At 45.4% G+C, this 23,796-nt stretch overlaps 1 long non-coding RNA gene across 1 annotated transcript; it reads left to right on the top strand.

The window, feature by feature from the left end:
• Positions 1-22,698: 22,698 nt before the first annotated feature.
• On the top strand, positions 22,699-23,587 carry LOC122468445. Its single transcript, XR_006293245.1, has 2 exons — positions 22,699-22,796; positions 23,319-23,587. It is a non-coding gene; the product is annotated as an uncharacterized LOC122468445 (long non-coding RNA).
• Positions 23,588-23,796: the final 209 nt, after the last annotated feature.

The following is a 23,796-nucleotide window of genomic DNA, read 5'->3' as shown; positions in this document are numbered from 1 at the left end:
CCTGATCTATGTGTCTATCTCTCTGCGAATACCACACAACCCTAATTACAATAGCTATACGGTAAGTCTTGAAATCAGGTAGAGTGGTTCCTTCCATTTGATTCCTCTTTTTCAGAAGGGTTTTACCTATCCTACTTTCTTTGCTTTTCTGTATAAATTTTATAATTATCTTGTCTGTAGCTACAAAAAATCTTGCTGGGATTTTGACAGGAATTGCATTAAGGCTGTATATCAATTTCGAGAGAATTGACATCTTTAAATTTTCTTTAACGTCTATTTATTTTTCAGAGAGACAGAGAGAGAGAGAGAGAGACAGAGCATGAGTGCTGGAGCAGAGAGAGAGAGGGAGACACAGAATCCGAAGCAGGCTCCAGGCTCTGAGCTGTCAGCACAGAGCCCAACATGGGGCTTGAACTCACGAACTGCGAGATCATGACCTGAGCCGAAGTCGGATGCTTAACTGACTGAGCCCCCCAGGCCCTCTGAGAATTGACATCTTTAATATGCTGAGTCTTTCAATATATGTAAGTGGTATTGTATTTTTAATTTTGCCTTCCACATATTCATTGCTAGTATGTATACAATTACTGATATGTGTACCAATATACAATTGATTTTGTATGTTGATCTTACATCCTGCAACCTTGCTAAAGTTGCTTAGCATTCTAGGAGTTTTGTTTTTTTTAACAAAGTTCTTGTCATTTTCTAAGGTAGATCCGTATGTCATCTACAAGCAGGTTGTTTTATTTCTTCCTTCCCAAATGTATCCTTTAAAAAAAATTTCCAGCGCCTGGGTGGTGCAGTCGGTTAAGCATCCGACTTCAGCCAGGTCACGATCTCGCCATCTGTGAGTTCGAGCCCCGCGTCAGGCTCTGGGCTGATGGCTCAGAGCCTGGAGCCTGTTTCCGATTCTGTGTCTCCCTCTCTCTCTGCCCCTCCCCCATTCATGCTCTGTCCCAAAAATAAATAAAAACGTTGAAAAAAAAATTTAAAAAAAAAATTTCCGTTTCTTCCCTTATTACTCTACCCAGTACTATGTTGACAGCAATGGTAAAAGTGGACAACATTGTTTTCCTGATCTTAGGGGGAAAGCATTCAGTCTTTCAAATGAAGTTCGGTGTTAGCTGTAGTTTTGTAGATGTTCTTTATGAAATTGTGGAAGTTCTCCTATAGTTCTATTTTTCTGAGAGTTTTTATTATCAAGGGGTGCTAAATTATGTTGAATGTTGCTTCTGCCTCGGGCGGAATGATCATGTGATTTTTCTCCCTTAGCCAGTTAATATGGTGGATCACACTGATCGATTTATGAATATTGCTTTCATAAGAAGTAAGAACGAATTTAAAAAGGGAATTTTCTATCCACCATTGAAAGCCCTGGATTCATATACTTTTCGTATTTTATCTTCTTTATCTCCAATAATATACATTTCCTTTGTCTGTGCTCTGGTCCCACACACAGAATTTAAGAATATGGTGAAGAATATGGGAATACAATAGAATGAAACCCAGAGGCGTTGCTTCCTTCACCCATTTGCATAGCCGCTTACTTGGCTTTCATTATCTCTCCCCTGGAGTATTCTAACAGCCTCCACTGGCCTCCTTGCTTGCTTCCAGCCTTGTTCTCTTCCCATTCATTTTCTCTGTAGCTATCTGTCACAATTGCTTTTTTTTTTTTTTTAACACATACATTTAATCATGAGACTTGCCTATTTAAACCTTTTTGTGAATTCTTTGTGTGCAGAGGATGAAATGAAACACAAGCCCCTTCATATATGGTCCTGCCACTTCAGCCATTGTACTTTTTCTGTCACTGTCCTAAACTAGGCCCTAAAATCTAGCCACTGAACTACTCAGAGGTTCCTGAATAAACCAAATATTTTGGCTTCACTCATGTTATTTTCCTTTAATTTTCTTTTCTTTTCTTTTTTTTTTTTTTTTTAAGTTTATCGATTTATTTTGAGGGAGAGAGTGCATGAGTGAGCACGGGTAGGGGAGGGGCAGAGAGAGAGAGAAAGAATCCCAAGCAGGCTCTGCACTGTCATTGCAGGGCCCAAGGTGGGACTCGAACCCTCGAACTATGAGATCATGACCTGAGCCAAAATCAAGAGTCAGACGCTTAACTGACTGCGCCACCCAGCTGTCCCATTTTCCCCTAATTTAACTCGTGTGACAAAAATTTGTCTATCTTTAAAGACAAAATGAAAAAGAAATCGCCATTTCAGACATCCAATTTCTTTCTTGGCTCTTCTATTTTAAGGAAAATGAATCACTCCTTTTTTTTATGTCCCATGGTCCTTTTACTCTATCATCCGTGACCTTATTGATCTTCCTGATCAACACGCATATCATATTTTCTGATAAGTATAATAATACTAATGAGGAAAATGGATAAAATATTGTAAATCAAGACTCCATAGCACATCTGACAATATATTATAATTACAGTATATTAAAATGCTCTGTCATCCTCTCCATAAGCACATTAGGCAGTAAAATAGAATTACCATAGTTCCTTGATTTGAAGACACTATTGGTTTTAAGATGGCACGTTTATTTACTAATGACTTTTTAAAAGAACCGTTAAACTACATCAAATTTTTTAAACTACCAAACTTCTCCAGATCATCACGTTCTACTTTTTTTGTTTAGTATTACAAAGTTTGAGTGTAAGTCTTCAGCATACTGAAAATCTAAGGGTCCTTCTGAATCACATCTCAACACCTGCAGTGTGCCTGCCATTGTGGTTTAGTTCATGATCAGGTTGTAATCTGAACTGATGATGGTGACCTCTTTAGGACCTTTAGGTAAGACCATTAAGTACTGAAGTATATTAAACATTATCAGAGTTTTGTCTTTGTTTCTTATTTTGTTAGAGTCTTGATTGCTCCATTACTGAAAGTTAAATGGCTTCTAAGGGACAGGAAGATTCGAAAAAAGAAACTTCTAGAACCTGAGTGACAATTCTTCATGGTGTGTGAATTGGTCACACCCATCTCTCCCAGGTTTGGGAAGTCCTATCAGCTATTCCTGAGAGACTCGGCTGTTTGTACTGCCTGTGATCGCATTGTCTGTTGAAGACAGGCTCTTTTCTTTGTGTCCAATATTAATGTGGTTTTTTTTTAATTTTTAAAAAGATTTTATTTTAAGTAATCTCCACATCCAATGTGGGGCTTGAACTTACAACCTCAACATCAAGAGTCGCATGCCGTACCCACTGAGCCAGCCAGGCGCCCTGATGTTATTTTGTTTTAATGCTTCATCACAACATAATCTTCTGAAAGACATTTGAAGCAACAATTAAAAATCCAAAGTTCAGTTATAGTTTTGTCACCAATTGAAATAACTTGCAGAGCCGAGAAAAGGATAAATAGATTCACTGTATGGCACTAAATAGTTCCATGCTTGGGCCTTTCCGCTTGTATTATCCCAGATGGTGACAACTGACTCTTTTGCCTGGCAGTTGGTAGGAAAGCGAGAATGGACGTTGATTGTAAATTGTAAGACACACTCCAATTCCAGAAATATGGAATTTTTGCATTTACAATCACAAAATTAAGATGGTTGGCAATGCCTTTGGTTCCTTTGCAAGACTATACGCCCTTTAGTTCTGCTATTTCTTCAGTTTCATCTCTGTGTTGCTAAAGTCCAGTATGGTGCTTGGTATGTATTATGTGCTCAATAAATACTGCAGAAATAAGTGGGTAAATGCAAACTAGAAGCTAGTCAGGTAACTAATGGCACATGTTCATCTATCAGTTATTTAGTTGGACTGACATGCGTTTGAAAGAGTGGTTCTTGATTTATTCTTCCTCGTTCCGTGGATTGTGATGGAGATGTTTTATTTCTCAATTTGAAGAAGTTCTTCAAATTCAGGAGTAAAAAGCTCACATAAATGGATAGAATTTTCTCACTTAATGGGGCGCCTGGGCGGCTCAGTCGGTTAAGTGTCCATCTTCGGCTCGGGTCATGATCTCGCGGGTCGTGAGCTCAAGCCCTGTGTTGGGTTCTGTGGTGACAGTTCAGAGCCTGGAGGCTGCTTGGGATTCTCTCTCTCTCTCTCTCTCTCTCTCTCTCTTCACCTTGCCTACTCATGCTCTGTCTCTCTCTTTCTCCCTCCCTCAAAATAGACATTTAAAAAAAAATTTTTTTTTAAATTTTTTTTTCAACGTTTATTTATTTTTGGGACAGAGAGAGACAGAGCATGAACAGGGGAGGGGCAGAGAGAGAGGGAGACACAAAATCGGAAACAGGCTCCAGGCTCTGAGCCATCAGCCCAGAGCCCGACTCAGGGCTCGAACTCCCGGACCGCGAGATTGTGACCTGGCTGAAGTCGGACGCTTAACCGACTGCGCCACCCAGGCGCCCCGACATTTAAAAAATTTTTTAAAAAGAACTTTCTCACTTAAACTGTTTATTAATCTTTGAAATGTGCTTCTATTTCTCTAATAGGTTTCAGTTTACAAGCAAGTGAATAAACAAATAGCAAACAAATAGTAACAGGGCACTTTAGAAGTATCTGATAGCTCTTATGTCCAGAGATTGATTTTTCAAGGAAAGGTGTGCTGAAGGCTGTGATTCTCTATTGCATATCCATACGCGTGTGGAACACAGGCTAGTAAAGTCGTTATTGGCTGATCTGATAGAATTAAATAAACCAGTATTTCATGGTGCTATTCTCAACTGCCCTGTCTTCCCAGAGGCTCTTTATTTTTTTTTTTTCAACGTTTATTTATTTGTGGGACAGAGAGAGACAGAGCATGAACGGGGGAGGGGCAGAGAGAGAGGGAGACACAGAATCGGAAACAGGCTCCAGGCTCTGAGCCATCAGCCCAGAGCCCGACGCGGGGCTCGAACTTGCGGACCGCGAGATCGTGACCTGGCTGAAGTCGGATGCTTAACCGACTGCGCCACCCAGGCGCCCCATCCCAGAGGCTCTTTAAAGAGGGAGGCATGAAAAGCCTGAGAGTGCAGTGTTCTAGTTAGCCATTGCTATGGGACAAACTATCCCAAGCTTATTGGCTTAAACCAACAACCATTTTGGGAGATCTCACAATTTAGGGCCTGAGACATTTAGGCAGGGGTCAGCAGAAGCATTCCATGCGGCATCACCTAAAATCACTCAGCAGTATCCAACTGAAGGCTAGGCTGGCCGGAAGAGCTCAAGTTGGCCTTAACTCACACATCTGGTGGCTCGGCAAGTTGGACGAAACACGGAGTTCAGCTGGGACTGGCCACTGGTGTGCCTACGTGTGGCTTTTCTGTCATGGTGGCCTCAGGGTAATTTGTGTTCTTACTTGGCAGCCCAGGACTGCATGATCGTTTATGAGCCAATCTCAGAATCGTGTCGTGGCACCTCCGTCACGTTCTATCGGTCCAAGCCTGCCCGGACTCGAAAGGAAGGGACACGCATCAAAGGAATGAGCATCAAAGGATTGGCAGGTTTGTTTCAAAACAGCATGGAGGTGGGGAGAATCCAACAGGAAGCCAGATGTATGGGGGGGGGGAAGACTATGTGTCCCTCAAACCCGCAGGGCGTGATGAGGCTGCAAAGCGGAAAGATGAAAACGAGGTCAATCTGATAATGCGGTCACTGGAAACCACTATTTCCTCTTCTCAACAACTCAGTCTTTTCCTGTTCTACAGATTCCTTCTCCAAACCCTGACCAGCGATCCCTGTGTTCCTGGTCTTTCCTCGGGTACAGGCTGCTGCTGCTTCTTCTTCTTCTTCTTCTTCTTCTTCTTCTTCTTCTTTTAAGTTTCTTTATTTATTTTTGAGAGAGATAGTGAGCAAGCAGAGGAGGGGCAGAGAGAGAGAGGAAAGAATCCCAGGCAGGCTCTGCACTATCAGCACAGAGCCCGACTCGGGGCTTGATCTCACAAACCGTGATATCGTGCCCTGAGCCTAAATCAAGAGTCGGCTGCTTAACTGATTGAGCCACCCAGGCACCCAGGGTAGAGGCTTCTGCTCAGTTTCCTGGTCCACGCGTTGCTTAAACTCTGGGGGCTTTGGGACAGTGGGGGGCATGGACAGACTCAGGGCTTCCCTGGCTTCCTTAAACTGACGACAGTTCCTCCATTTTCATCAGGGGGTCTCAGCTCTGTCTTCTGGATCCTGTCTTCCTTTGTTATTTCCTCCCCCATCTTCGGTCTCTTTCCTCTTCCGATTACTTTCCCGTTCCTAGATTTCTAGTTCCCCCAGGGTTCTCTTGAGGCTTTCCCGAAACCCAAGTTTTTCACCCCAAATTTCCCCAGCAGCAACTCTCAGGATAGCTGCTTGCTGAACTGTCAGGAAATCTGCAAGCTCGTTAGCTTCCCATGGATAGCCTCAACTTGGCTATGGTGCTGCCGCCATAAACCAGCCCCCTCTGCCCCAGAATAGGTTGTTAAACACTTACCAGCACACCATTGCCCACCTCTTTATGATTTCATTCTCTCTCCCTTTGCCTCCCCCCAGCTCTGTCTGAATTTAACTCGGCAATCACCATTCCCACTTGCCATGGGGTCGCAGAACATGAGTACTTGAAAACGTTAAAAAAAAAAAAGGGGGGGTGTTATAAAAGGGTTAAGGGCAAGTGGTTTCGCTTCTCTAAGCCCTCATCTCCTGTCTGTAAAGTGGTGACAACCCCATCTTTCTTGTAGGCGGTGGTGGCGTGAGACCTGGCCGTGCAGATCAGTACTCAGCAAATAACTCTGTGCTTATTGGCTCACAGCCCCCTGCCGTTCCCCGCCCCGCCCAGCCGTGGGTTATTCATTTATTCACGGATACTTTTTGGAGTTGTGTGAAAAGCTGGCACTAGTGATTCATCAGTGACGTGTGTTCCTAGTTGAGAAAAATCATTTTAATGGTGGAAAAAGCTCACAGCCGTCCATCCACACCCGTTTATACCGTGGCGAACTGTGAAAACTGGTTCTCTTTCTGCAATGCTAGACCCTTGGCAGTTTGTAGGCATTCTGAATACGAATTCTTGGATTGTTACCCATGCTGGTGTTCTTTGACTTGGACAAAGCTATTATTCTGTTGGGAGTACCTACATAGCATATGTCTACATTTGACCTTGTCCTAATTTTGCAGGACCAACTTCCCAATGTGTTGAGGTCATTGTGCATTGAGATCTGATAGGAGTCAGTTGGGCAGAATATGTTAATAGCCCTTCTCCCCTCTACCCCAGACTCTGAAACACACGCATCCTATTCTATGCATCATCTGATGTTTACAACGGCTTTCGCCCAATGGAATTCCTATCTGATTCTTCCTAAAAGACTAGTTTTATTTGGGAAAAGAAATATTTTCTTATGCTAGTGTTACTATATTGATGAGATTAATCACCTCCTACTTTTAAAAATGCATATTTTAGGGGTGCCTGGGTGGCTCAGTCGGTTAAGCATCCAACTTAGGCTCAGGTCACGATCTCCCGGTTCGTGGGTTCGAGCCCCGCGTCGGGCTCTGTGCTGACAGCTCGGAGCCTGGATGCTGCTTTGGATTCTGTGTCTCCCTCTCTCTCTGCCCCTCCCCTGCTCGTGCTCTGTTTCTTTCTTTCTCTCAAAAATAAGTAAACATTAAAAAAAGTTTTCGGGGCGCCTGGGTGGCGCAGTCGGTTAAGCGTCCGACTTCAGCCAGGTCACGATCTCGCGGTCCGTGAGTTCAAGCCCCGCGTCGGGCTCTGTGCTGACAGCTCAGAGCCTGGAGCCTGTTTCAGATTCTGTGTCTCCCTCTCTCTCTGCCCCTCCCCTGTTCATGCTCTGTCTCTCTCTGTCTCAAAAAATAAACGTTAAAAAAAATTTTTTTTTAAAAGTTTAATGCGTATTTTAATAGCTAACAAGGATGTCAAGAAACGTATAAAATCAAAATAAAAGGAAAAAATAGAGGTTATCAGTCACACTTTTGGAAATGCCAAGGTCCTTTTTTTTTGCTGCTCCATGGATCCTATGGTCAATTTCATTTTAAAGTCAGGTTAATGAAGCATAATTTACAAGGGGTAAAATTGACCCATTTTAGTGTCCAGTTCTACGACTTTTGACACATGCGTACGGGTATAGAACATTTCCATTCCTCCCCCAAATTCCCTAAGGCCCCTGGTAGCTGGCCCCCTTCTCCCATCGCAAGTGCAGGCAATCGCTGATCTGTTTTCAGTTCCCACAGTTTTACCTTTTCCAGAAAGTTATGTTAATGGAATCATACAGTATGTCGCCTTTTAACTCTGGCTTCTTTTACCCAGCTAATGCATTTGAGAGGCACCATGGTGCATTTGCACCGGTGGTTTGTTCTTCATTATTGCTGAACAGTATTCCACTGTGTGCACATACCACAGCGTGTTTATCCATTCACCAAGTTGAAGGACATGTGGGTCGTTTCCAGGTTTGGGTGATTATGAATCAAGCCACTATACATACCTTCATGCAGACTTTTATATGAACATAGGTCTTTATGTCCCTTGGGTAAACCCATGGACCATTTCCTTGGCTTCCCACGACTCCTATGGTTCCCCTATATCTGTTGCCTTAATCCGTGCCTGGAGAGTTGAGTACTGTGTCCACTTCAAGCGGAGACGAGTGGGTCCCAAAGTCAGGGAGAAGTTTCAGTATTTAGGTCTCCAGACCACTGACATACCCTCGATGGAGACAGGAAAATAAATAATAAGCAGAGAAATAGATGGAGGAAGGAGAAATGAGGACGAATAAGGCGAGTGAGCGTGAGACAAGTCTCCTATGTCAGGTGCTGTAATTAAGGGCTTCTTCTTAATTAGCAGCCCAGCTGCCTATAAAATTGAATTGTGCTTCTCTGCTTATAAACTGGAATCGTGACTCACTGAATTATGATGTGCTTAAATCCACTCTTGCCATTTGTGCGTATGAGCTAATGCATTGCAGCTGATATCTGGACCAAAGTGAAATGATTAGGAGGTCTCTGGTCATCAGAGATTTTTATTAATAATCCTATTCGAAGAACAATAATAGCTAACACTTACTGAGCACTTGCGTGTAGCAGACGCTGTCCTCGGGACTTCACATAGACGAATTCCCTTAATCATTGCAACCTTAAGGGCCAGAAATAACTTTCCCTCCTTTACAGATTTTGCAGAATCCGAGGCCCAGAGAGGCTAAGGACAGGTAGGAACTGGACAAGCCGCTTACAAACACGGGCCGTCTGGCTCGAGAGCCCAGTTGCTTAGCCACTGGGCTATCCTGTCCCTACCCGCCTGCCATTATGAGCCAGGCACTGGGCTCTCTCTTTGGTCATCCTGGCCCAGCAAGGTGACTTCTCATGATCCCTATTTTTCAGATGAGAGAATTGAGACTCAGAGAAATTAAATAACTAGGGCAAGGTCTCCTGACTGGCGGGTCATGGAGCAGGGAACATAATCCAAGCCAATCTTCGTGCTCTCTACCACCCTTCCCTGCCTCTAATAAAATTACCTGGTTTACCTTGGACTTGACCTAAGCTGAGAGGCTGTCGAAGACATGAAATGAAGATGAATTTGTCTGATTCTCTGTTAACCTGCTGTCTAGGCTCAGCACGTGCTGCCTGCATGTTTCCTGCTAGGAGCTTGTTCCGCTCAGCCTACTGGCCCCGGGGAGCATCTCTATGGGGAGCAGGCAGCCTATTGTAAAAATATTCTGATTTTTACCTGGCCCTTTCTCAAACAATAAACTCCCCTAGGGAGGTTGGGGAGAAAAAAAAAACCCCAAAATAAATACTTGTTAAGGATATATTTATAATATAAGTCCTGCTGCATTCGACTCAAATTTCTTTAATAGGCCGCTTATTCTGAGCACCGTGCTTGCTCTAATTAGTTTTTTCATCATGTGATGCTGGTCTCTGGAGGAAGAGAGAGCTTGAAAGTTTGAGCAGCAGCTACGGGTATAAAACCACCAAATAAGCCCATCATTCCCTTGGCTGAGCTTCTGAGAGGGGGAGGGTGATGGCCAGCCTGGTCCTTATCAATCACACGTTCCACAGAAATGCTCTGACGTGGGGGAAGCTTGCTTTTTATTATTTATTTTATCATTATTGGGCATCTTCTTTGTGCTAAGCTCTGTGTTCAGCACTTTTGGATGCTTGCGATCTCCGGTTCCCACAACAGACTTTATGTATACATCTGTCTCTCTTCTGAATTATGGGCTCCTGAGTGTAGGAAAATATGTCCTCAAGGATGAATTGGTTCTGGTTTTCTATCATCCAGGAGCCCCTAGTTTAGCAGGAGAAACTGACACACACACACACACACACACACACACACACACGATCTGAAAATATGGCACACTGTGATAGTGCAATATTATTATAACAATAATAAACATTTAAGGAAAGGGTATCATGGTCCCGGCACTATGCTAAATCCTGCACGTGTTTATATGCTTCTTTAATCCTTAGTAAAAACGGCACTGTATCAGTCAGCTATGGCCATAATAATGCTGTGTAACGACCATAAAACCTCAGCGGCACGCAACAACGTTTCTTTTTGCTCACAAGTCTGTGTATCAGCTGGGAGCTTCCGCTTCTGGGGCAGCCGGCTGTTGGCTGAGACACCTCGGCTGGGTTCTCTCCTGCCTCTGGGCAGCCAGGGACCGGCCCGTTTGGGAAGGTCTCAGATGAAATGTTTTGCCTCTGTTTTACTCAGTCTCTGCTCCTCCAGCATTCTCATGACAGTGTTGGGATTCCAAGGAGCATAGAAACCTCTGGAGGCCGAGACTTGAAGCTGGCAGATGGTCGATTCTGCTACATTTGCACTTGGCCAAAGCAAATCTACAAGGGTACATTGCCCAGATTCAGGGAGTGGGCAATAGGTTCCACCTCTTGATGAGAGGCACGGCACAGTTACATGTAAAGAGTGTGGCTACCAGAGGGGTGAAGAATTGTGGCCAGCTTTGCAACCTACCCAGGGACTATTATCCCCCTTTTACAGATGAGGGGACTGAGCCATTTAGAAGTACCTGAGCTCACACAGAAAATTGTAACCTGCTCACTAACACACACCTTTTTGCCTTCCTCTTTCAAAGAAGCCACCTACACCCTAGCCCTTGTTTCTGCTTGTGTCAGAAATCAAACCAAGTCGCCTTGATGGGTACGATATTGACAGATGGAGGGAGGCTGGTGCAGGGGTGTAAGCACAGGGTCTTGCTTGAATAAGGTCTTGAAGCTGCTCTAAGCTGGTCTATTCTGTGCGTATACAAGTGCTCCCCAGAACACAGGATTGATTCTGTAACAGCGGCACACGTGTTAGCAAACACGACGGGCACCCCTTACCTAGTTACTCATTATGCATGTTTATATTTTCTCTTTCCTTTTTATTCTATTTTATTTTTTATTTTTTTTTAATGTTTATTTATTTTTGAGAGAGACAGAGACAGAATGCGAGTGGGTTAGGGGCAGAGAGAGAGGGAGACACAGAATCCGAAGCAGGCTCCAGGCTCCGAGCTGCCGGCACAGAGCCCGATGCGGGGCTTGAACTCACGAGCTGTGAGATCATGACCCGAGCCAAAGTCAGACACTCAACCGACTGAGCCACCCAGGCGCCCCTCTCTTTCCTTTTTAAAACATGAACTTCACTAGTTAAAAAAGAAATTCAGGTGGACTGTAGAAAAATTGGGTGTCCAAAAGTTAAGTAAAAAGAGAAAAAACACATACTCCTCCCACACAGGCCATTTCTACTAAGTTTTCTTCTCTATTTTCTTTTGTTTTTTTCTGGTAGGCATATTTTAGTATATTTCATAGACGTCACATATTCAATTCTGTCTTCTCATTTTTCCCTTACTATCAGAGCAAAAGCATTTTCCACTACTAACAAACCTTTAGAAATAGGACTTCTCATGACTGTTTTATATTATATGAATATCACATAGTTTTACTTACTCATTTCCCCCACTTCTGGACACTGAGTCTAAGTTTTCTTTGTGAAAACATGGCTGCATTGACATCTTTGTTCAATCACAGATTACATATTAATCTCAGATCATTCCTTTTCAGATTGATTCCTAGATAGAACTAGTAGGTTGCAGGATTCACAAGCTTCTGGCCACCAACATCTTAACTTTAACATTTAGGTTTTGCTCAGCATAGATATCCATCTCAGTACCTGAAGACCAACGTCTTTCATAGAATCAAAATAGATTTATTGAGCACCTATTATGTTCAGGCATGATTCTAGGTACTGAAGACACAGCAATGAACTAAACAGACAAATCCCTGACCTGGGTAACTAGAAGATGAACCCTGAACAGCTGCTAATGTTCAGAGAGTAAGGAAGCACCCCCAAAAGGTTGAATGCATGCCTCGAGGACACAGAGCCTGCCCAAAAGGGTTCCCGCCAGCAAAATCTGGGACATTTAAGTGCCAAACAATTGTAGACAATAGTGAATTATAAACCGTTAAAAAATAGAAATAGATGAATCCGTTTTAACAATGGGCAGATAAGGGAGAAGGGAGGGCTCTTGCTTCCAGTAAAAGGCCAAGTCCCCCTGGTAAGTGTGCATGGAGCGCTAACGTTAGAGATCTCCTCTTACCAGCAGCACAACGAAGGTAGGCTCCGGCAAGGATCGCCAATGGTTCTAAACCTAGGAGGTAATTTTCATAAGCCACAGGAGATTTGTATGGGCTTAAGTGTCTCCCTAGAGACTGGTCATCAGTGATTATTATAGTGCCGAAGTCAGACATCACCTTGACCAGATGATTAAAACTGACATCACCCAGGAGGGGCAGGTGCATGCTGTATAGCTCCAGATGTCCTTTATTGAGAAGGATACACATCGCCTATGGCAGATTCTGGCAGGGAATGTAGATCCTGAAGCTAACTATGAGGACACAGCGCATGAACTCCAAATGAGGAAACGTCTATTGAGAGAGAGACAGAGACAGAGAAGCCCCCTAGTCTTCAAAAGTGCCGATGTCATAAAATACAAAGGAAGGCTGGGAGGGAGAAATGCTATAAAGTACAGAATTGGGTCAATTGACATTTTGGGCCGATTGGCATTATTGGGTCAATTGTCAATTGGAATACAGCAAGTAGATTAAAGTGTTTTAGCAGAGTTAAGTGTACTAAAGTTGATACCTGTACTGTGGTTATTTAGGAGAATATCCCAGTTCTTGGAAAATACACACGGAAGTAACTAGAAGTGATAACATGGTTATATGAGAGGGAAGGAGTATATTATAAGGGTGAATCTGGGAAAAGGCTGTTCTTTGTACTATCTTTATGTTGGCCACTTTTCCGTGTTTGAAATGATCTCCAAATAAAAAGTTACACAAAAATCCTCTGACCTCATTGAGCTGGCATGCATTAGGATTACATAAGGAGTGGACAAAAACTGAACCCCCGTTCTGCAATGGAAGCTGCTTGAACGTCTTTCTAAACACGTACTTACGCCTAATCACGTCTAGCATCACCTTTTAGTACCCTCTCTAGGCTAGGATGGGGATCCTCAACCAAAGGAGTGGAGGTTCTCCGTCGGCACCTCGCTTCTTCGTGTGTCTGTCCACCTCTCTTCCCTCCACTGTTCTACGTGGTAGTATTTCTCAGTTTCAGGGCTTGGACCGTCAGGCCCCAGCCAGGACGGTGGGAACCTTCTGAGTATTTACAACAGGGAGGGGCACCCGGCTGGCTCAGTCGGTTAAGCATCTGGCTCTTGATTTCAGCTCAGGTCACGATCTCAAGGTTAGGGAGTTCAAGCCTTGTGTCTGGCTCCTCGCTGACAGTGCAGAGCTGCTAGGGATTCTCTCTCTCTCTCTCTCTCTCTCTCTCTCTCTGCCCCTCCCCTGCTCGCTCGCTCTCTCAAAATAAATAAACAAACTTTGTTTTAAACAGGGAGCTTAATGCTGGCATCGTTGGGTCGGGTGACGGAAAAGTTGAGAAGACAAAGGGGAGAGCGAAGTGGCCCAGAGATTTGCAGAGGCAGAAAGCCACCGCCACCCCTTTGGAAGGACAGAGGGAGACGGCAGTGCTGCTGGAGCCCAGGGGCTGGGCGGGGCTCACCTGGCAGGTGCACGGACCACCGCAAGTCTGTCTGTCTGCGCCAGGCGGAGCTGCTGCTGCTGGAGGAGCAGGGGCGGTTCGGAGGCAGAGGGAAGTCCCTGCTTCTCCCTTCCTTGGATTCCGGTCTCTCACTACTGCCTCCTAGTGGCTGCACCCAATGCGAGCCAGCTAACAGGGCAACCTGGGAAAAGCAGCTGGTCAGGGTGAACCCATCTCTCACCCTCTTTTTTTTCTTTTTTTTAAGAGTTCTTTTTTTTTTTTTAAGTTTATTTATTTTTGAGACAGAGGGAAAGAAAGAGAGCAGGGGAGGGGCAGATCATGACCTGAGCCCAGATCAAGAGTCAGACACTTTAACCCACCGAACCCCCACCCCCCCACCCCACCCCTCGCCCCGGGGCGCCCCTATCTCTCACCCTCTTAACACACATACTTTGCAGGATACAGAGCAGAGGAGAGGAAAGGTGGAGAAATGGATCTTAGGACACCCACTCCCCTCTCTTTATTGTGATTTGCAGATAGTCCCTGGCTTTGCATACACAATGTTCCAAATCCCCTTAACATGTTGTCTTTAGGGAGGCGTGGCTCCTCGCATATCTTGTAAGGTACATTTTTGGTCTCATTTCTCGGGTCCGTGACTCTGTCTCCCTACACTAAGTCCTCCCCCTGTCGGCTGCTATCCCTGGAGGCTGACCTCCACCAACTGTGGCTTCTGTGGTGGGGCAGAGCTGTCTCAGAAGTCTTGTCTAGTGTTCACCTTAGAGTTCCTACTGTGGCTGCATCTTTGGGAGTGTTAATCATGCACCTCTCACTCTCTGTTTCTCTGGTCCAGTTATAATTTCCCAAATGCCATCTGTAACTATGTGAGCGGTGTTTTAACCCCCTTCGGTGGAAAGGGTCTCTTCATCTGGGACCTGGTCTGAACGCGGAGTTCCCCATCATGCACGTCCTGTGTCCCATGATTGAACACAACCCCGCTGTCACCACTCTGCCACAGTCACGTCATGCCCAGTGGTTTTTTTAGCCTGTACTCTTTTGTGGTCTTGTATCCAGGAGTGGAAATGATGGGAGCTGGGCTCCCATTTTCCCTGAAAAAGGCATTCATTCTTTCCACATCCACACTACAGACGACCGGAATATTTGAAACAGGGACATATTGGAAGGAGCACGGTGGGAGGACAGGAAAACACTCTCTATCTCACGGTGACTAAATGTCAGCTGTCTAGAAGCCCCCAGTTCTCCCAGCCCGCGGTCATGATGCCCTTTAAGATTTCAAGAAGGTTCACTCAAATTTTCCCATCTCACTTTTGTCCCAGATCAACATCCTTCCCAAAATCTTTTACACTTTTCTCTGCGGCTTTAATTTCCTCCTGGCCACCTCTGGTTTCAGTTTCTTGCTTTCATATAATTCCCCATTCTACATCCTTTGGTAGAGGGGGGCATGCTCTTCCTTTTCCACATCGCCTGATTGATTTCGTTCTTAACATCGCACCGGTCTTTGACCTGGGAGGCCGTTGTGTTCCAAATGCATAGCCACGAAGTGGCTTCCCAATCCTCGTTGGATTGTGACCAGAGTGAGAGATAAGCATGTATCGATTAAGGTTGATCTGTTTCAGGCTTCCCTGCTACCACAGCTAGTACTGTTTACTCAAATACACACACTCCCCTCGAAGTCCTTCTTGACACAAGGCATAGGAAGCTTCTGGCGATATTTTGATCGTATGGGGGTTGCTTTTAACTCAATACAGCACAGGCACACACATGCATACACACCCCAACTTAAAATTAAACATTAAAATCCCTATTCTCGATGGCCGTTGGCCATGAGCTTCTTACTGGCTGGTCTTCCGTATAAAACCATGATCTAGGGGCACCTGGGTGGCTCAGTCGGTTGGGCGTCCGACTTCGGCCCAGGTCATGATCTCGAGGTTCGTGGGTTCGAGCCCTGCGTCGGGTTCTGTGCTGATAGCTCGGAGCCTGGAGCCCGCTTCGGATTCTGTGTCTCCCTCTCTCTCTGCCCTTCCCCAGCTCGTGCTCACACTCTATCTATCTCTGTCAAAAATAAATAAACTTAAAAAAAATAAAAAAATAAAATCATGATCCATCCCCATATTCTACCTTCTTTCCTTTTTGTCGTGTCTCCTTACGTCCTCCATTTTAGCAGACAGCCCCCAAACTAGCCACTGACCTCCAACGTGTGCACAGGACGGGGCGAGGGGAGAACGCCACGGGAGGGTTAGACGATAGGTGTCCCTTGTGAAGAGGACAAAGTAAACACGATAAAAATTGAGAATAACCTGGACAATTTTCTGCTCCCCCAAACATCCACCTCATAGCCTCTGATTCTGTGCTTTGTTCTTTTAGACCCTGAAAGCTTTTTGGTCTTCAATAATTCTCTATTAAAATGCAAATACCTACTGGGAGTTGTTAAGCCTTATTAGTTAATAGTTGACTGTTGCAGGAGCATAGGATCCTGCTTTAATGGGGTCAGATCGGCAGCCGGATGGGGGGGGGACACACAGATTCAGGAAGGAGACAGAGTATTTATTGAAGGGGCGGTTATTTGGCTCTTTCTTATATTTTGACCAGAGGGAACTCTGCTCCCCATTACCCAGAACCCTCTCTTTGCCTTCGGAAGACAAGTAGTTTGAAAATGGTTGCTTTGTTTCTCCTTGACCTGAGCACAAGTTGAATTAAGGAGAGATGCTGGAGTGTCTCTGCTTCCCCATGCCTAAATTAGAAAGGGTAAAAGTAATCCAAGGAAATTACCACAATGAATCCCCCTCCAGTCTAATTTTAGCTCCATTTCGTAGCACCCGTCCCGTGGGCCACAGGTGGCCCCCGTGGCTCAGCGGACCGCAGCAAAGCCCAGACATGGCCAGGATGATGAGTGTGCTTCCCCTGCGGTGGGAGGGAAGCTGAATTCCTATGAGGTGGACTTGCCCAGGTGAGCCCATTAGGGAGCACCAAAAGAGAGTGCAAGTGCACACCGCCAGTGGGTCCCAACCCCTGGGCAGCCCGCAGAAACCCAGCGGGACCTCTAGAGGGAATGCAGGCATCCGTCCATCAGCGGAGTCCCCGGGCAGCATCTTCTTCGTCACCTGTGCTCTCCACCGCGCCCGCCACCCCGGGGAGCGCCTGCAGCAGGAGCCAAGTCGCCTTCATGTCCAAGTGTAGGCGCAAAATGGCGTCGAGCGCCACGAACAGGTGACATCGCGGGACCATTGCGAAGCAGAAGTGGAAGATAACGTGAGGTCTTTGCCACCTTCCCGCCCCTTTCCTCCAGAATTCCGTTTTCCCTTTCAGATTGGCTATTCAAAATAAGTTACCACCAGCAAGGCATCGGCACCCGCCAAGGTGCAAACAGCCTTGCTCGGAAGCAGGGTCCCCGGAGCCACCTGTTGTGCCCCATTAACTCTTTCGTTCCCGGGGGTCGGGTTCCACGGGGGCCAAGGCATGCCCAGTTGGCTCAGAATAGCATTATCCACCAGTGTGGAAGCATTCCAGTATTTTAACAACGTCTGGCTGTCCTGGCGTGCCCTGCCCCGCTCCAAGCACCCCGCTCTAAGCTCGGAAGATGTGCTGAAAGTGAGCCTAAGAGACTTCAGCTGTCAGCGGGCCTATGCCCTTGGGGGTGGGTGCGCCAGGGAGCTCAGTCCTAGAGCAGAGCTGGGGGTTTGACCCAAGAGGCTCAGGACCTTGTGGCTCAAGAAGGCAATGTCTGGCAGGTCAGGCCACAGCCTCTCCTCGCTGCGGGAGGCATGGGCACCGGTTTCGGTTTCGGTACCCTGGGAACTCCCTGCAGCCTGCAGCAGTCCCGGAGAAAGGCCTCCTCTGCCATCGAGGTATTCGCTCTCTGTGCTTTCTAGCTTTTCCTTAGCTTATTTCCACCATTGAAGGGAAACTTGCTTCCCCCCTCTCCACAACCCCTAGCCCCCTTTGCAAGGAAAAAAAAAAAAAAAAAAAAATCTCTAGGCAAGCCCACCTCTGCTGCTTGCTGGAGACAGGAGAGGAACTGCTTCTGTTGTGTGCACAGTAGATCTGGCTCACTTTTCCTACCTCTGTCCTCCTTCGTGCCTCAGACCTGTCCGTCTGGTACAGGCGTAGGGAACTCCGATTCATAGGGGTAATCGTGGGCCGGCTCGGTGGGGGTGGGGAGACAGAAGGAGGAGAGCCGGGAAGTGAGCTATTTTCAGTTTGTCAAAAATCCAAATGGAAAGTATAGATGAACGCAATACTCTTGTGTGCAACTAGGGAAATCCGACTTGAGCCGGCTTAGGGGGAGAAAAATGGAATTATTGGCTCATGAAATCAATCCACAGGAAGAACTCGGGTATGCTGAGCCTTGGGGACAGCTGGAACGGGGGCCTCAAATGTCACCAGGACACTCTCTCATTCTCTGGCTCTATTACCTGTGTTGTCCTCTGAGTGTGGGCTTCATTCTCGAGACCAGTGGTTCTCCGCCAGGGACGGAGAGGGATTTTACCCCGCAGGGGGCGCTTGGAGATGTCTGGGGGGAGGGAGGCATCCAGTGGGTGGAGGTCGCAGATGCTGCTAAACATACTACGATGCACGGAACAGCCCCCAAAACAAAAAGTTATCCGACCCCAAATGTCCATAACAGTTGAGAAACCTGCTCCAAGATCCCAGGGGGACTGAGACTTGCTCCTTCTGATCCAAATGTCAAAAATCAATGAGAAAAAAAAAAAAGAGAAACCTTATGATTTCACCTTTACGTGGAATCTAAAAAACAAAACAAATGAACAAAGCAAACAAAACGTGAACAGACTCACAGGTACAGGAAACAAGCTGTTGGCTACCAGAGTGGGGACCGGGTAGGGGGATGGGCAAAATAGGTGAGGGGGAGTAAGAAGTACAAACTTCCAGTTACAAAATAAGTAAGTCATGGGGATGTCATGTGCGGCATTGGGAATATAGTCAATAATACTGTAATAGCTTTGTACGGTAGCAGGTAGTAACTAGACTTGTCGTGGGGATGATTTTGTAATGGATGAAAATATCAAATCACTATGATGTGTAACTAAAACTAATAGGCTATTTTATGTCAACTGTATTTAAATAATAATTAATAATAATGATAATAATAATAACAAATCCCAGGGAAGTTCTCTGACGGACTCAGCTTGGTCTGGGGGTTTACCCTTAGACTAGTCCAGAAGTCCAGAAAGGTAAGAGTTTAGATCATGAATACCCTATTTATTTATGTTTTATTTTTATTTGTTTTTTTAATGTTTATTTATTTCGAGAGAGAGAGAGTGTGTGTGTGAGCGGGGGAGGTGCAGAGAGAGAGACACAGAATCTGAAGCAGGCTCCAGGCTCCGAGCCGTCAGCACAGAGCCCAAAGCGGGGCTCGAACTCATAGACCGGAAGATCATGGACCTGAGCCAAAGCCGGATGCTTAACCGACTGAGCCACCCAGGTGCCCCATGAATACCCTTTTTAGAACCTCAACGTTGACACTGGGAAGAAGCATTCTCAGAAGAAAAAAGGTGAAAAGCAGGTGAAGGAAATATAATACAAAGTTAAACAAATGTTACTATTGAGTAAGTTCAGTTTATTTGAGAGACAGCATCTTTTAAAACGAGATAGGAGAGAGTAAGTGAAGAGAAGTGATCTTCGGTGGAGTGAAGTTTGGGAACCGTATGAATATTACCCTCCACTAAAGTACTGCACCGGCCAGACCCTATCCCCCATTCCTCCCATGAAGAGAAGTCCTGGGGGACCCGTTCCCCGCTCAAATCTATGGGTGGTAAGTGGCTATTCAGATAAACTAATTATTGCTAATGTTTAGCTAGCTAATGAGTTATTCCTTCCAGATGACATAATGCCTAACCCCATTACAACGTGCATATCCTTTAAAAGGTCCTTAAAGGAGAAAATAATGGTAGAAATTTCAGGCAAATGGGAGCTTGGTGGGAAGATATTTTTGTTTCGGAGGCCTTAGATTTTGGGTTGTTCCTTTAGGTGGCAGGTGACTCTGTATCTGAATAAGATATGCTCAAGGTCAGCAGTTTCTGAAGGATATTCTACAGAACACTGAGTCCTTGGGGGTAGTACTAAGTGTTACTGAGAATGAAGATTTCATGAAGGAGGAGGAGAGCGGGGAAGGAAAAAAGAGAAGAAAAACTTCATAATCTGATAAATTGGGAAATACTGGGCTTAGATAAAATTTAGTGGACTTCTTTATTATAGGACTCAGAGCTTTTTTTTTTTTTTTAACGTTTATTTATTTTTGAGACAGAGAGAGACAGAGCATGAACGGGGGAGGGGCAGAGAGAGAGGGAGACACAGAATCGGAAACAGGCTCCAGGCTCCGAGCGGTCAGCACAGAGCCCGACGCGGGCCTCGAACTCACGGACAGTGAGATCATGACCTGAGCCAAAGTCGGAAGCTCAACTGACTGAGCCACCCAGGTGCCCCAGGGACTCAGAACTTTTAACAGAACGGGTACTGTGACCCTCAAGAAGGGAACTCAAGTGAGCAAACTTTTTGGGCCAAGGAACTCTGTTTGCTGAGGCACATTGTACATAGGGTGTGATTACCCTGTCTTATGCCCACTGTCCTTGCACGATTGTGAAAGGCATTCCCTTTCACGCCCCAAAGTGTACCAGTTTGGAGGGCAGATGATATGATTGCCCTATTCTAACAGGAACACACTTTGAGAAATGCTTTTTTTTATTGCCATCTTTATTTGTGGGGAGCAGCTTTTTAATACCACCTTAAATCGGTCTTAGGAAGTCTCCTCCGGGGGCATATTTTCACAACTGAGGCATGGAGCTTAGAGTTGATTCACAGTGATTTCCAGATGAGCCCAGGATGAGAAAGACTCAGAGCAATGGTTTCCCATCATCCCCCAGAACACTGATAACTTGATCCCTTTCCCCCCATCAGTGTTAGCATTCGAATGCCAGGATCAAAGCATGGACTGTTTAAAATTGGACAGATTGTAAGGTCATTGCATGGTGAAGGAATTGTTTGGTTGTAAGAGACGGAAACTCAATTTGAGCAGGCAAGAAAAAAGAAAAAAAGTAATTTCAGGAAGAAACTTTTGTAAGTAGAGGACAAATTTCAGCAACCAGAGCACTGTTGGGTACCGTGGGGGCTGGACCCTGTTTCTTGATGTTTCCAGGATTCTCTCATCAATCACAGCTTGTTTCTGCCTTAGCTTCAACACGCCCCACCACAGACCATGCTGCCTCTAGTTGCTGGTGACAGAAGTCAAATTCATGACCTTCAAGTATTCACATAATAAATACTAGACAAAACAAAGACGATTGTTTTAAAATTAGAGCCACGAGCAAAAATGGTAAGCAGCACAGAGTGGTTTCAAAGGAGGAGAAGCCCAGAATGGTGGGGGTTTTATTTGAAAGCCAAAGAGAGGGACAGAAAACAATTCCTGTAAAAAATCACCCTTGAAAGTCCTTAAATCACCTATCAAGTACAGTCTATGTGGTTTTATGTCCTTAACGCTCGATATATACAAATGACAGAGGCCTGCAATAATGTGCAGGAAATAATGAATAACGTACAGGCAAAATACAAAATTCCAGATTTCTTACATAAAAGGCACAAAAGAAATAGAAGAATAAAGAAGAAAATACAGAAAGACTACCGATGGTTTCTTCAGTTGAACACCGGCTAAAGTATGCAGGTTAGAATTAAGGGGCATTTTGTACCAAAAAAGCATCTAGCTTTACATACTAGCGTGATATTTAGGGCAGAGACCATGAGCCGCCTCCAGGGAGAAGAGCCGTGTTGTGTCGAACCTCCCGCTCATGCTGGCTGGCGAGTGGTTCCCTGAGTGGGAGGTGGAGAAAAGTCACTTGCCCTATTCTGTGTTTGTTTACTTCTCCTTTCTGTTTTCTTCCCCCCCCCCCCTCCCCCTGCCTTCTTCTTCTCCTCATCTCGCCTCAGCCTTCTCTCCCTCTCTGTCTCTTCCACTGCCAACCTTCCCTTTAGACCAATATGGCAGGCCATGTAAAATGGTCGTGGAGAACAGGAAATAGGGTTACACAGGTTTCAACCCCGGGTGGCTCAGTCAATTAAGCGTCTGACCTCTGCTCTCCGCTCAGGTCTTGATCTCAGGGTCATCAGTTCAAGTCCTGGGTGCAGCTCCTTGCTGGGTGTGAATCCTACTTGAAATGAATAAATGAAATGAATCTCACCACCGAGAGGACCTTGGATGTGACCTTGGAAAGCTCCTTAATCTTTCTGTGCCTCGGACCTAAAACAAGGGCAATGATAGAACACACCCGGTAGTTTTCTTGTGATGATTACATGAGATAATGTGTACAAAGCCACTTAGACAGTGACAGACACCCATAAGCATTACCGTTAAGTCTTTTACACTATTGTTTATTTGTATAATAACACCAACAGGCTCCCTTCCTGATTTTCACTTTGTTCATTTCCTCCCCTTCCCCAATTTTTACTTTGTTGCTTTGTTTGTTTCAGTTTCTTTTTTTTTTTAAAGACTTTATTTTTTTTTTTTAATTTTTTTTCAACGTTTATTTATTTTTGGGACAGAGAGAGACAGAGCATGAACGGGCGAGGGGCAGAGAGAGAGGGAGACACAGAATCGGAAACAGGCTCCAGGCTCTGAGCCGTCAGCCCAGAGCCTGACGCGGGGCTCGAACCCACAGACCGCGAGATCGTGACCTGGCTGAAGTCGGACGCTTAACCGACTGCGCCACCCAGGCGCCCCTGTTTGTTTCAGTTTCTAATCAATCTCTGGCTGGCTCCTACCTCTTGGAGAGAAAGCCTCTCTCCTTCAGAAGCCACCCAGCGTCCCTCCCTCATCCATTCATTCAGGTATGCGTTTCACAAGTATTTATTGAGTGACTTCTGTGTCCCAAGCATTATTCCAGGTGCTGGGGCTATAGCAGAAAACAAATCAACACAAACCCCTGTTCTCAGAAGCTAATATCCTGGAGGGAGAAGGAGGCTATGGGGGAAAAAGTTTCAAGTGCCCCTGGTCCCTGGTGTGTTTATGGCTGTCCCCCCATCTCCCGCTCCTGCTTGCTTACATCTCAATCCTGGATGCTACCTCCTTGCCATAAACACTTCGCTCTTGGGTTTATTTGTGAATACCTCAGGTTGTTCCAGAAGGGATTTCAGGCAGCTTCCTTGCCTTTTGGCCTCACTGCTTCCAAGTGCCTTGTTTCCTCCCCTGAAATGTGCTGTGATTTTCTTCCTAGGTGCCGTTCAGGTTTTCCAAGCCGGATCCACCTCCTGCCTGGTCCTTTCAGAGTCCCTTTCTTTGGTGCAGGCACCAAATCCCAATTTAGCAACACTTGTGATTATAATTAATGTGCTGTTTACTCCCTCTTCCAGATCATTAATGAAGATGTTAAATGAGACCAGAATGAAACCGCGTCCCCGTGGCATCCCGGGAAGACACCTTCCAACAACTTGACACTCTGCCATTTGCTGTTTCATTACCCTTTGTTTACCTTGCAAACACAGGCCCTCGCTTTTGAAAGAGGCAGAAAGCTTGATATTTCTATTGCTGCAGAGATGCCACTGGAGGGTGGGGACATGAAAACCTGGCATATTGTAAATACGTCCTTTTGAGTTTGAAATGAACGTGGATTACAAATTGAGCATTGTCAGTAAATACTTCTTGCTCTCCCTCCTCTCAGATGGCTTTGTTTTCCCTGGACTTTTCTGCAGCTGTTCTGTCTTTTGGAGCAGGGAGAAGGCTAGATGTTTGCTCTTTGCAAAGATGTTGCTTGTATCAGCTTAACTATGAACTGTGAAGTTACTTTGTTACACGTACAGGCTGTGTTCATGGGCTGCATTAAAGCCCTGT

Source organism: Prionailurus bengalensis, chromosome B1 (assembly GCF_016509475.1).
Source record: "Prionailurus bengalensis isolate Pbe53 chromosome B1, Fcat_Pben_1.1_paternal_pri, whole genome shotgun sequence".
NCBI lineage: Eukaryota > Metazoa > Chordata > Mammalia > Carnivora > Felidae > Prionailurus > Prionailurus bengalensis.
The sequence above is the reverse complement of the archived record's forward strand: the minus strand, read 5'-3'. Positions and strand labels throughout refer to the sequence as shown.